Genomic DNA, 13,705 nt, shown 5'->3' with positions numbered 1-13,705 from the left:
AGAGGGCAGCTAGTCATTGAATGGCAAAGAATGGGCCATGTCCCCTGGTGGTTCTTTGAAAATTGAGACAAACTCTCTATATGGAAGAAATTGAGGCAGAATACATTTCTGAGAGCTGGACTTCCTTGCAGCAGAGTAGGTTTTTGGAGAGAGAACCCATCTCTAGAGAGAGAATACATTCTTACCTTGTGTGTTAAAAGGGGGAGGAAAGTGATCATAGCATCACATATTTTAGAGTGGGAAAATTCTTTAGTATTGAGTCCAACCCACTCACTTTACAGATAAAGAAACTAATTCATAGAAAGTCTAAATGACTTGTCCATGGAAACACAACTAGCAAATGTATGAGGTAGGATTTGAACCTAGCGCTTCATGATTCCAAAGATAATTTCCTAGCCTCTACATTGCCCTAAATCTTCTCCCTCTCCATTGGACAAGCCATCTGAAAGCAGAGGTACTCGCTAAATATGAAGCATCATCCCCATTAGGGAATGGGCCAAAGGAATCCTGTGGAGTCAGTCAAAACATGGTACCAACCTAGCCATTGAGAGAATAGCTGTGAATGTTGCTGGCCCAGCATTCCCATATAAGTGACTTGCCCAGTGCAGATATACTTCATCCAGGGGGCAGGATAATACCAGAAAATGAGAGCTTTCTAATACGAATAGTAGGAGTCTCTTGGACCACATGTATTCTTTACATTAGCATCTTCTCCTTTAGTGTACTCTTCGTATGTGTATGTCTGCCTACTCTTCTCACTGAAGTTATATATTTCTGTGTGAAGGAATAGTCCATGTCTAATATTTGCTGTTCCCAAGTAAATGCTTTTCCTTTGAACTGATGATGTCAACTGACTATTAAAGTTAAATTCACCAATAGGGACTCATGAGTTTTTTCAAGAGTATAGACCAACAGTACCTTAAATTCGACAATAGTCATTCCCCATGGAACTTAACTTACAACCTTTGAATGTGAACTGGGAGTGTAGCATCTGGAAGGGGTGAAACACTCTGCAAACTATATATGAAGTATATTTGGGACACCCTAAACATTTTCAATGAAAGCTAAGTGGTACAAGTTACAGAGCATAGGTTTGGAATCAGGAAGCTCTGAGTTCAAATCCAGATAAGTCACTTACTAGCTTCATGATCCTGAACAAATCACCTAATCCCTATTCTGTAAAATGGGGACACACTACTAATCCAACCATTTTGGAGGGCAATTTGAAACTATGGCCAAAAGGCCATAAAACTGTGTATATCTTCTCTTCCTATATACTGAGTCTATATGCCAAAGAGATTATAAAAATGGGAAAGAATCTACTTGTAAATATTTATAACTACTCTCTTTGTGGTGACAAAGAATTGGAAATTGAGGGAATGTCCATCAATGGGGGAATGGCTGAGCAAATTGTGGTGTATATTGGTAATAGAATACTATTGTAGTATAAAAAATGATGAACAAGATGATTTCAGAAAAAGTTGGAAAAATCTACATGAACTGATGCAGAACAAAATAATCAGAACTGGCAGAACATTGTACTCAGTGATAGCAATATTGTGGAATGATCAACTGTGAAAGATTTAGTTACTGTTAGCAGTACAATGATCCAGGACATTTCTGAAGGACTTATGACAAAGAATGCTATCCATACCCAGAGAAAGAGCTGTTGGGATCAGATGCACATCACAGTATACTAATTTTCACATTAACTTATTTATGGCATTATTTGGGGGTTTGGTTTTATATGAATATTCTCTTATAACAATTACCAAAATGCAAGTATGTTTTACATGATAATACATGTATAAACCAGACCAAATTACTTATTATCTCTGAGGTGGGAAGGGAAAGGAAGGAGGAAGACAATTTGGATTTTATAATTTCAGAAAACATGTTGAAAATTGTTATTACATGTAATTGGGAAAATAAAATATCTGAATTTTTAAAAATGGATACACATTAGAGAAGGAAATGGCAAATCACTCCAGTATCTTTGCAAAAACAAAAACAAAAACAAAAAAAAACCCATGGACTAAGTCCAAGGGGTCATGGAGTCAGTCACAACTAAATAACTGAACTGAACAACAACACATTTTCAGGGACCTGCTGGAAAAATTCTCTATCCAGAACTTTTTAATGGATGCCATAACATTGCAAGGATCCACTGGAAAAAAAAAACACAAAATTGTTTGCCCATTTATTTTCATATTGTTATCAGATAGTTCATTTTCCATGAGTTTCCTTCACAAATCAAACTAATTTCTTTTCAGATCACTTTTTTGTATAGTTGAATATTTATGAATCAATATTTGTAACATTACTGTGCTCAATGCAACTTTAGAAGTCAGAATGAGCATTATAGATATTGCTTTCCCAGAAAATGGTACCTAGAAATTCATCCACTATAAGTGCTCTTTCATGTAATATTTTTTCCAAAATTTGCTTTTGAACATATTTAGAAATGTTACCCCTAGGCAATTTTCATGTGCTATTAATAAACACATGAAAAAGTGTCCTAAATCTCTGATAATCAGAGAGATACAAATCAAAACAATTCTGAGGTATCACCTCATATCTAGCAGATTGACTAACATGACAGCAAAGGAAAGTAATGAATCCTGGAGGGGATGTGGCAAAGTTGGGACATTATTGCATATGCTGGTGGAGTTGGGAATTGATCCAACCATTCTGGAGGACAATTTGGAACTATGCCCAAAGGGCGCTTCAAGATTGCCCTGCCTGCCCTTTGATCCAGCCATAGCACTGCTGGGTTTATACCCCAAAGAGATAATAAGGAAAAAGACATGCACAAGAATATTCATAGCTGCGCTCTTTGTGGTGGCAAAAAAAATGGAAAATGAGGGGATGCCTATCAATTGGGGAATGGCTGAACAAACTGTGGTATATGTTGGTGATGGAATACTATTGTGTTCAAAGGAATAATGAACTGGAGGAATTCCATGGGAACTGGAACAACCTCCAGGAACTGACACAAAGTGAAAGGAGCAGATCCAGGAGAACATTGTACACAGAGACCAAAACACTGTGTTACAATTGAATGTAATAGACTTCCCCATTAGTTGCAGTGCAGTGATCCTGAATAACCCAGAGGGATCTATGAGAAAGAACACTATCCACATTCAGAGGAAAAACTGTGGGAGTAGAAACACTGAAGAAAAACAACTGCTTGATTATATGGGTCAAGAGGGATATGACTGGGGATGTAGACTCTAAATGATCATCCTAGTGCAAACAACAACATGGAAATAGGTTCTGATCAAGGACACATGTAATACCCAGTGGAATTGTGTATTGGATACGGGAAGGGTGGGGGGAGGGGATGGAGGGAAAGAATATGATTCTTATAACCAAGGAATAATGTTCTAAATTGACTAAATAAAATTTTAAAAAAAGTTTGCCAATACACAGAGAATGTTTCAGAGATAAGACTTGAACTGATGTTGTTCTGACTCCAGGGCTAGTTCTCCCTTTTTTACCCTCCAATTTGCAAAAATGTTCCCCCTCCCCCACTACCTACAGTTGAAAAAAGAAAAAAGGAAAAACATCACTTCTCTGTCAAGAGGTCAGTATTATCACTAGTTATCTCAAACCAAGCATTTTAATGACATTAAAGAGAATTCTTAAAAGACTTTCAAAGTTGACTTTCCTTATAGCGATATTGTAAAATAAATTGCTCTGCTGGTTCTGCTCACTTCATTCTGTATCAGTTCAAATAAATCTTCCCAGATTTCTCTGGGAAAAAAAAAGAAAAGAAATGTTACCCTATTGGGGCATGAGATCCTTATAGACCATAAGTCCACAGGATGTTTTTCCTGGTCCTCTAGAAAATCAAAGTGTTAGTCAGTCATTACAATCATTTCCAACTCTCCATGATCCTTTTTGGGATTTTCTTTGCAAAGATACTAGAGTGGTTTACCTTTTCTATCTCCAGTTCATTTTATAGATGAGGAAACTGAGGCAAATGGAATTAAGTGGAATGTCCAGGGTCATACAGCTAGTGTCTGAAGCCAGATTTTATCTCGGGAGATGTCTTTCTCTCTTTCAACCTAGCTCCAGTGCCCTCTGTTAATTGTTTCACCTAGTTACTTATTGTACCACTAGCTAGTTAGCTGCTCATTTAAAAAAAAAACCAAAGTAATCAAACACAAGTGTTTAATCCCATTTTTTGGAGCCCAGCACCTCTGAGGATTTTCTTAATTTATTTGAATTTTTTGGTAGACAAGTTTATGTTAGGCTGTTTTATATAGGCTGGACTGGTTTGCCTTTACAAAGGTAGAGAAATTGTTCTCAGACTCTTTTTAGAATTGGTTTTCTTACAGTCTGAAACATAAAGACCCAACTGAGAGGGAGCTGAAGTTGGAGATTTCCTCAGAATTTCTACTGCTATAGGTAATGATCTATTTTGACCTATTGCTATTGTGAAATATGAAGGCAGAAGGGAGTAGCTTGTTTATCCAAATTACTAACATCTTACCCTTAAGGAACTATATCTTTTTTTTTATCCTTTGTAATTAGCAAAGTATTTTATTGTATTTTATGGTCCACAAGCATTCTACCCCACAGCCTGAATCACTGACCCAGAGTATCTAGATAAAGAGATCAGGGAATCACCAAGAAAAACTGAGACTTGCAAAAAGCTAGCATTTCATGCATGCACCAAGATGGAAATAGTATAACTCAGTCTTTGAGCATCATCTTGTGGCCATATCAAAATATAGCAAAGATGCTCTATCCACAAATGCCCAGTGAATGACCTGAGGCAGGTAGAGCTTATATTGCCACCTGGTGGCTTAAGAAGATAGCAAAGTTGAGCCAGGGAGCCAGGGTCTTAGTGCTTTTCCTGGTCTGGTTCTGCAGGTGTCAAAGTGAGGCAGTGCAGTTCATTAGTAAATCAGGATATTTAGTTATCATTGACCATACCTGACCATCTTCCTTCCATGTCATCCTTTGGAGGAGTAAAGCCATTTGGGTTCTCCAGATTTGGGACAATGCTATTTTAGTTGGTAAGAACTAGCTTTCTCCAGGGTCCAGGAAGGCACTCATCTTCCTGGTACATTGCTATAAAAGTACCATTTTTCACCTCTTTACTCCTTGTCTTTCCATCTGTTATTCTGGGAACAGGAATCAAATTAACACCCCAATTGCTTCTATCAAGGAGGAATTACTTGACTGTTCTATGGCTCTGCTCCTAGTGAATTCCCAGACTTTTCCTAGCTTGCACTTCCCTATATAAAATTCTTTCTCCTTCAATTTCAAAGAAATCTGGGAAGACTTGTAGTACACGTGAAGAGTAAGTGATGAGAACCAGGGAAAACAATTCATACTAAATCAACAACCTTCTAAAAAAGATATATTTGGGCAACTGAGTAGAATAATGGATAGAGCACTGGGCTTGGAGTCAGGAAGACCTGAATTCAGATCCAGACTCAGGTGCTTACTAGCTTTGTGACCCTGGGCAAATCAGTTTATCCTCTTTGCCTCAGTTTTCTCATCTATAAAATGAGCTGGAGAAGGAAATGGTGAACCACTCCAATATCTCTGCCTAGAAAACTTCAAATGGGATTAGGAAGACTAAGACACAAATGAAATGACTTAACCACAACCAAGACAGGATATAATATGTTTCATCAAAGATTTCCTGGGAAGAGCAGCTAGGTGGCTCAGTGGATAGAGTCAGTCCTGGAGATGGGAGGTCCTGTGTTCAAATCTAATCACAAGCAATTCCTACCTAGGCAAGTCACTTTTAGACCCCCATTGCCTAGACCTAATTAATTTTTCTGTCTTGATACTTCTAAGACGAAAGATAAGGGTTTAAACAAAAAAGTCTTATGAGGACAAGGTTGGTCATTGCCTTGATCAAAATTCTTGTTTTTCAAAATTGTTTTTCTTTACAGTGTTTCTTTCCTTGTAAATATTATTCTCATTCTCCTCCCTTCCCCTCTTTGCAACAGTTTATTCTACCCAAGATGCTCTGAAATCATCCTTAATTTTTCACAGTACAATAATAATCCATTACACTCATATTCCATAATATTTTTAGCAATTGCCTAATTGTCTAAGAAGTGATAAGTGATTCCTTAGATTCTAATTCTTTGTTTTTTCTTTATCCCTTTTTAGTCCCCAGCTTCCGGACTTTGGCTTGTTTGCAACTATTCCTCCCTGGTATTATCTCCCCTTTTACATTTTCTCCAATCATTATCCCAGCTTGTTTCCCTATTGAAACCCTATATGAAACAATTAACGTATGTGTATGTGTGCTCAACCCTCTGTTGTCTATTTCAGATAAGAGTGAGGCTTATCTGATGTCTAGTGCCCCCATTTCTTCTTTGGTGTTTGTATACTATTATCATGTACTCCAATTGTGAAAAATAGCAAGTCACACCCTCTTCATCTGCCTTTCTACACTAAAATATTCATTTTATTCCTTGATCCTCCTCTTCCCCCTTTTCAGACCCTCCAAAAAGAACCACTTCATCTTGATTTTTCTCATTTAACTCTCTATATATCCTCTGAAAATATTAAGATTCTAAAAGCCACTTGCTTCCTCTCTTTCATAATATTAAGACTATATCATCATATAACTTTTTGATTATTAAAATAAATTTATCTTTCTAGGTTTCTCTGGACTATTGTATTTGTATTTCAGATTCCCTACTCATTTCGAGTAATTTCATTAGAAATGCTTTAAAATTTTCTATTCTATTTTAAAAAAAACACCCTTTCCCCCCCAATAAACTTATATTCAGCTTTGCATAATAAGTAATTCTTGGTTAATAAAAACAATAGTGCTATTTATAAAATGCCTGAAGGTTTGTGAAGAACTCTACATATGCTATCCTATTTAATTCTCACAACATCCCTAGAAAGTAAATATATTTTATAGATGAGGAAATTCAGGTTATCATTAATTAAGTGACTTTTCCAGGATCACATAGTGTCAAAGGTAGGATTTGACCATTGGGTCCATATTCCAAGGTTAATGCTCTCTCCACTGTGCCACCTAGCTTTTTGCAATCTAACTCTTTTGCGTTTTGAAATATTGGATTCCATTTCCTCTCATTTATTATAGAACCTCCCAGGTCTTGTGTGATCCTGATTATAGCTCCTTTGTTTCTGAAGTGCTTCTTTCTAGATGCTTGCAGCATTTTTTTCTTTGACATAGGACCTTGGGATTTTGGCTGATATCCCTGCAACTTCTCCTTCTCCTTTTGGAATTCCTTTCAAAAAGCTATTGACAAATCTTTCAATTTTTATTTTACCCCCTGGTTCTAATAGATTTGAGTAATTTTCATTTATGAATTTTTGAAGTATTGTACACATTATTTTTTCAAAATCATGATTTTTTTTTTACCCATACCTTCCGTCTTGGAGTCAATAATGTGTATTGGCTCCAAGGCAGAAGAGTGGTAAGGGCTAGGCAATGGGGGTTAAGTGACTTGCCCAGGGTCACACAGCTGGGAAGTATCTGAGGTCAGATTTGAACCTAGGACCTCCCATCTCTAGGCCTGGATCTCAATCCACTGAGCTACCCAGCTGCCCCCTCTCTTCTCTTTTTTAAGCCATACCTCTCCTGGATACTCAGTATTCCCTCAGCTTTTTCATTACATTGATCCCCTGGTTTTCTTTCTATCTGTCTACTCATTCCTCAGTTTCTTCTGCTGGATCATCTATGATCTATTCCCTAACTTCTCCAAGGGGTCTTCTATCTTCTCTCTCTACACTATCTATTTTTCTAACCTCATAAGCTCCCATGGCTTCAATGATAATCTCTCCACAGATGAATCACAAACTTAATAATAATAGCACACACACACACACACACATATAATTTTAAGATTTGCAAAGCACTTTACAAATATTTTCTCATCTTATCCTTATAATAACCCTAGGAGTAGGTACCATTTTTAGCTCCATTTTACAAATGAAGAAATTATGGCAGAAAGAAAAGTGGCTTACCCAGAGTCATATAACTATTAATATGTAAGATTAAATTTAAACTCAGGTCTTCCTGACTCCAGATCCTGCAACCTATTCACTGTATCACTTAGCTGTCTCACCTCCATATCCAACCTCATCTCTCTCCTGAATTCCAGTTTCATATCACCAATAATCTATTAGTTTTGCTTGCATATCTCACACAAATTTCAAATTTAACATGTACATAACATAACTCATAATATTTTCTTCTAAATGTGCCTCCCCTACTTTCTATTTCTGTTTAATATACCACAATCTTCCTGGTCATCTAGGTTCACAACCCCGGAATCATCCTTGAATCTTTATTCGTCCTTTAACCTGATAGCTAATCAGTTGCCAAATCTTGTCATTTTTCCCTCCACAAAATCTTGCATCTGTCTCCTTTTTCTCTACTCACATGCCTGCCACCTCTATTCATTATCATCACTTCATCATCACCTCTCACTTGGACTGATTAAATGGCTTCCCAATTAATCTTCCTTCCTCTAGTGTCTAGTTTCATAAGGTATAAGTATGACCATGTCATTTTCCAGCTCAAAAGTGTTTAATACATTTCTGTTGGATGGGGGAGGCAGGGAGAGGACCAGCAGGGAAATGAACTCCTGTATTTTGTTTTGTTTTGTTTTTCCATTGTAAGTTATTTATTTAGTCAATTTAGAACATTAGTCCTTGGTTACAAGAATCATATTCTTTCCCTCCCTTCCCTCCACCCACCCTTCCCATAGCTGATGCGCAATTCCACTGGGTATTACATGTGTCCTTGATCAGATGTTTGCACTAGGATGATCATTTAGAGGCTACATCCCCAACCATATCCCCTCAATCCGTGTAATCAAGCAGTTGTTTTTCTTTGGTGTTTCTGCTCCCACAGTTTTTCCTCTGGATGTGGATAGTGTTCTTTCTTGTAAATCCCTCTGAGTTGTTCAAGATCACTGCATTGCCACTAATGGAGCAGTCCATTACATTCAATTGTACCACAGTCTATCACTCTCTGTGTATGTTATCCTGGTTCTGCTCCTTTTGCTCTGCATTGTTAGATTTAAAATAGTTTTGAGCGTTAAATAGTTGTAGATAAGAGAGTGGGAGCTATAAACTGTGATAATTAAAATGTTTTGGGAGCAAGGGAAATATATAACAATTATGACCACTGACATATGTTTTCTACTGTGTCTTGGATTTATATAAATATAAGATGGTCGCCAGGGAATATATTCCCAATTTATGAATATGCCCAAGCCAACTGGGTTTTATAGAGAAATTTAATTTATAATACACTGATTAATCAATAGAAAAAGAGAGAAAGTAAGAAAGGAATAAGAATGAATAAATCAGTCAGTTGGTTTTATCACTCACCCAAGATCTCTCTAGGTAAGGCTTCTCATGCCAACCTCAGGCTCCACCTTCAAGAGAGCCTCCTTTCAAGAAATGTTCCAGAGAATTCTTCTCCTGACTCCTCCTGAGTTCTCCTTCCACAGCCTCCTTCAAGACCTCTCCAGGAGCTCTCTCCTCTAGGACCTCTCTCCTCTCAGACTCCTTCAGAGCAAAACCTCTCAGAGCAAAATGTCCTCGAGCAAAACCTCCTCAGAGCAAAAAACTCTCCTCTCTCTGTCCTCAGACCCTGCTATCTTTAAGGAAACCATCTAAGTTCCCTCCCCTCAGTTCTCACATCTCCCAATCACTGTCGATGTCTCCCCTGTGCCAATGGTGGCTCTAGTTTAACCCAGGACCGCCCAGAGGTCTGTGGCTTTGCACATGTCTGTTGAAGGTCATATTCTCAAATAATTAAATCTTGATCTTTGCTGCAGCCCTTCCTAAATCCTGTTACTCTAAGTAGGGTGGAGATTGTATTTTCCAAGACCTGGTTCTGTCATTCCAAGTATCTCTATTGTATCAATTCTAAAATCAATCATGACTCAAAGAACTTCCTGTTCTATGCTTAAGCATAGGTCAAAACCCTTTCCATTGTTTAGCAAAAGGTTTCTGTCCTAAAGTAGTCTTAAGTAGGGAGGAGAAGGATCCTCCCATGCCAAGGGGTTTCACATTCCAATAGAGTTCTTACTATCAGTAGGAAATTTTTTCCAGTATGAGATTTCCCAATGGGGAAATTTCCAACATTCATAAGTCTAAGAAATTTTAAGGTTTACAGCATCAATTCCTGGATGTTGTTCCAGTTCTCATGGAATTCCTCCAGTTCATCATTCCTTTGAGCACAATAGTATTCCATCACCAACATACCACAATTTGTTCAGCCATTCCCCAATTGAAGGGCATCCCCTCGTTTTCCAATTTTTTGCCACCACAAAGCGCGCAGCTATGAATATTCTTGTACAGGTCTTTTTCCTTAATATCTCTTTGGGGTACTAACCCAGCAGTGCTATGGCTGAACCAAAGGGCAGACAGTCTTTTAGCACCCATTACTTTCCCTTTCTGTCATGTTAGCCAATCTGCTAGATGTGAGGTGATACCTCAGAGTTGTTTTGATTTGCATCTCTCTGATTATAAGAGATTTAGAACACTTTTTCATGTGCTTATTAATAGTTTTGATTTCTTTAACTGAAAATTGCCTATTCATGTCCCTTGCCCATTTATCAATTGGAGAATAGCTTGATTTTTTTTGCACAATTGATTTAGCTCTTTATAAATTTGAGTAATTAGACCTTTGTCAGAGGTTTTTGTTGTGAAGATAATTTCCCAATTTGTTGCTTCCCTTCTAATTTTGGTTGCATTGGTTTTGTTTGTACAAACCCTTTTTAATTTGATGTAATCAAAATTGTTTATTTTACACTTTGTGGTTTTTTTCTAACTCTTGCTTGGTTTTAAAACTTTTCCTTTCCCAAAGATCTGACATGTATACTATTCTGTGTTCACCTAATTTACTTATAGTTTCCTTCTTTATGTTCAAGCCATTCACCTATTCTGAGTTTATCTTGGTGTAGGGTTTGAGATGTTGATCCAAACCTAATCTCTCACACATTGTCTTCCAATTTCCCTAGCAGTTTTTATCAAATAGTGAATTTTCATCCCAAAAGCTGATATCTTTGGGCTTATCATAGACTGTCTTGCTGAGGTCACTTACCCCTAGTCTATTCCACTGATCCTCCTTCCAGTCTCTTAGCCAGTACCAAATTGTTTTGATGATAACTGCTTTATAGTATAGTTTGAGATCTGGGACTGCAAGGCCTCTTTCCTTCTCATTTTTTCCATGATTTCCCTGGATATCCTTGATCTTTTGTTTTTCCAAATGAACTTTGTTATGCTTTTTTCTAATTCAGTAAAAAAGTTCTTAGTAGTTCAATGGGTATGACACTAAATAAGTAAATTAATTTGGGTAGGATTGTCATTTTTAGCTCGTCCTACCCATGAACAATAGATCTTTTTCCAATTGTTTAAATCTAGTTTTAATTGTGTGGAGAGTGTTTTGTAGTTGTGTTCATATAGTTCCTGTGTTTGTCTTGGCAGATAACCTGTATCTTGTAAATAACACTATAATCTCGCTCCAGATTATTTTTCTAGACATACTTCACATTATTACCCTAATGAACTCCATGTTTCCATCACATTAGCCTAGTTATTGTTTCCCCAGATGGCATTCAGTCTCTCATATACATGGTATTACTAAGGCTTGGAACTCTCCTTTTTTACTTTGTAATCTCTCTAAAACCCTGGTTTCCTTCAAGGCTCAGCTCAGGTTCTGCCTCCAATGCGAAGACCTTTCTATCCTCTTTTATTTATAAATGCTTTGTATTTACTTATTTGTATATATGTTGTAGTCCCAGCACCTAAAAGGACCTTGAATATGGCAGGCATTAATTAATACATGCTTGTTGGATATTGTTACAGATTTCTCTAATCCAATACCTTCCTGTTAAATACAGTGAAGGAAAAGCCAGTTTATGGCCACAGTGCTGAGTAGTATCCATCCTAGAATATGGACCTGTGACTTCTAGCTTCCATTCTGGCATTTTTTCCATTACACCAATCTTCCTCCTGTCCCTGTTTTGTTTTGCTTTTTAAATAAGCCCAAAGACTGTCTCCAGCTTGTTTGCAGAATGGTATTGGTCATGGTGGAGAATATCTGTGGATTTCTTATGGAGAAAGGAATAAACAGGTCCCATTTGATGCAGATTAAAACATACCATTTTAACTTTTTTTCTTAAAAATGTATCTTCTTCAACAGTATGATGAATATGGAAATATATTTTGTATGATATCACATTTATGACCAATATAAAAGTGTTTACAGTCTCAGGGTGGAGAGATTGGGGAGGGAAAGAATTTGCAACACAAAATGTTAGAAAATGAATGTCTAAAATTGTTTTCCCATGTAATTGGGAAAAAATTATACATTACTGAAGAAGAAAAAACATATTCTATTTGAGTGCAACCCAGATTCAAATGAAACTCAATCTTTTCCACTGCTACCTTCCCATGGCATGAAATTACCATTTCATAGGATTTTTCCCAGGAGGAATTTTAGGAAATGTAATAAAAATATCTGCTGAATCAAAGATGAATGTCCAAACCAAAGATAACATTGACCCACTCCCAAATTTATTTTGATGTCCATTTTTACCAACTAAAATCATGGTTTCCCAGAGTTGGAAGGTACTTCAGAAGTCTTCTCATCTAAGTTGAGTCAAATTTTCCTCTCAAGTCCACAACTTAAGCTGATTGGTCATCCATCCTCCACTTGAATACTTCTAGTGACAGAAAACTCACTATCACTTCAACACTTCAATCCCTCTGGCTTCTTATAGAGTTAGGCACATTATTATTATTTTAACATATTAAATATTCTGTATCAGTTTTATATAATGAACATAATGTGATATAATATTAAAATATATTGTTTGTAATTACATATTGTGACACTTTATTGATATATTATAATTATATATTTAAACATTATTTTTCTCGCTAATAACACAGATTGCACTTCTCATAAACCTTTATATCCTCTGTAGCTCTTGTCCATGCGCTCCTATCTATTCTCCAAAGAGGTCCACCTTTCTGTAGATTTTTCAGTAGAGTAAACATCTTACATCTTTTACCTTTTACAGTCCCTAGATGACTAGCACACTCCCGCTACCAATTATTTATCTCTAATAATATTTTTCTTTTTTTTGCCACTTATCCTTAATAGCTCTTTGTTGACAGTATGCTCCAGGCCCATCATCTCATCATTGCTGCCCTTCAAACAACTAACAACTTTAATCAGATATTATGGTATTCCTTGCTTGATAGCCATATGGCATCACACAAAGAATATTGGTGACAAAAAGATGGATATTTGTTTCAGAGGGGAGCAGTGAAGAATCCAAGTAGAAAAAGAAATTCTCATAGGTGGGAAGGTTTGGGATGGCATTATTCTGATTGTATCAACTCCTAGAACATTGTAGAACCCCCTAAATTAGTTCTATAATTATGTGTGTGTATATACACATATATATTTATACACATATATTTTATTAATATACAAACAAAATTAACTAGCTATCTAGATAGGAATAAGTAAATGATGAACAAATGACTATTGTCTTACTTATGATATGGGTTTAGTCCATCAGCTTGTATTTCTTGGATGGATTCTGTGAATGAACATTAAACTGGACTCCAAATTAAATTATTTTATTATTTTTTAAAACCCTTACTTGCCATCTTAGAATCAATGTAGTCTATTGGTTCCAAGGCAGAAGAAAAGTAA

The sequence above is a fragment of the Monodelphis domestica genome, chromosome 1 (genome assembly GCF_027887165.1).
Source record: "Monodelphis domestica isolate mMonDom1 chromosome 1, mMonDom1.pri, whole genome shotgun sequence".
Classification (NCBI taxonomy): domain Eukaryota; kingdom Metazoa; phylum Chordata; class Mammalia; order Didelphimorphia; family Didelphidae; genus Monodelphis; species Monodelphis domestica.
Note: the sequence above shows the minus strand (reverse complement) of the source record.